Source organism: Gobio gobio (genome assembly GCF_949357685.1).
Source record: "Gobio gobio genome assembly, chromosome: 3".
Taxonomy (NCBI): Eukaryota; Metazoa; Chordata; class Actinopteri; order Cypriniformes; family Gobionidae; genus Gobio; species Gobio gobio.
The window spans coordinates 26,829,719-26,831,439 of record NC_137099.1 but is presented as its reverse complement, the minus strand read 5'-3'; positions in this window follow the sequence as shown (position 1 = coordinate 26,831,439).

Sequence of the window (1,721 nt, the reverse complement as noted above, 5' to 3'; positions counted from 1 at the left end):
CAATATTTATGTGTCATGTTGGTATTATAAAGGCTTTTAAACATCTGCTCTTTCTGTCAGCTCTGGTGATATGGTTCTTTATTCAATTCTCAAAAAATGAAAACTAAAGCACATTAAAAATCAACCTGAGCCCTTGAGAGAAGAACTGTTAGAGGAATTCTGATTCTTGACGATCAACTCCAGAATAGTTTTGCCGTCTTAGTATTTGGAAATCAAACTTGAAGATTGACTCGTTTGACAGTCAGTGACTAATCGCAGTGGACTTCCATGGGATTGGATGTCAGTTGTTGTTAAATGGTTCACCTTTGACACATCTACCCCTTTCTCTCACCTAAAGCAAACTTGACACCACTTGACTTGACACCCCTAATCTTATTTAGATGTGGCTGGTAAGTCATTTTAATTTTTGGTTGATGTGAATGTCAAAAATTTTATCCAGATTAGTTTCTCTCGCTCAGTCGGTTACGTTTGATCTTTTTTTCATATTCGGGTAATTTATTGGCTTAAAAAAATATCCCTCAATGTAGATTTGTTTGATTCAGAAGTGCACAGAGCCCTGTCTATTAGTCGAACACAATGTGAAAGATAAAAAAGAGAGCAAGAGAGTATCATTATTGTTATAAGAAGAAAGGAAGGCCTATATTGAAGAGATGAGGAATTTTATAAAAAGAGTGGAAAATGGGGGGGATAAAGGATTAAGATCTTTTTCTTCACCCTGGTTTCTTTGTTCCTGTAATCCTGCCCCCCAGCACGAGCGGCGCTTCATGGGAGACTCCTGTCTGTACGGTTTGATACTACCGCCATCACAATAGATAACTGATCCACAATCATATTCACTGCTGGGATAGTCTGAGGAATGTAAAAAAAAAAAAAAAAAAGCAATCTTACCCAGGAGAAATCCTGGCAGATTCATGAATTTTGTGTTTGATTTGGCAACACAAAATTACTTTGTATAATTAGAAGCAAAAAGCTGTTGTCCATAAATGTTGATGTAGTTCTTACAATAAACAGTTTAATTTAGAAGAAAGCCCATGAATATGCAGACTAGATCTTTGAGTGTGTATTTTAAAGGTCTGGGAATTGGGAAGGCTCTGCATGGTTTCTAATGTGTTCCTGTGTACAATATATTTTGCAGACAGAGTGTTTGAGGATGCTGTATTACTGTTTCATGCCTCATTAACTTACTATATTGCAGAACAGCTAAAGTACCAATTAAATAACAGGCCTGTTTGTGCTGTGGTTCTAACTAAGAGCTAGAAGATAACTGAAGATATCATTCAGTCTATTTTCCCAGTTTTTTTCCCTCTTTTCATTTTCTTACCGTTTTATATTGTAACTCCTGGTGTCTGCCAACATCCAAAACTACTGTTCAAAATTAGTGGTCAGTAGATTTGTTAATGTTTTTTGAAAGTCTGATTAATACTCATCAAGGCTGCATTTATTTAATCAAAAATACAGTAAAAATATATGGAAAATATATAATTTAAAATGTAATTTATTCCTGTGATGGCAAAGCTGAATTTTCAGCATCGTTACTCCAGTCTTCAGTGTCCCATGATCCTTCAGAAGTCATTCTAATATGCTGATATGATTCACCAAGAAGAAATTCATATCAATGATCAGTTGTGCTGCTTGATATTTTTGTGGAAACTTCTGATGCTTATTTTCTGGATTCTCTTATTAATAAGAAGTTCAAAAGAACAGAATTGATTTTATTTACA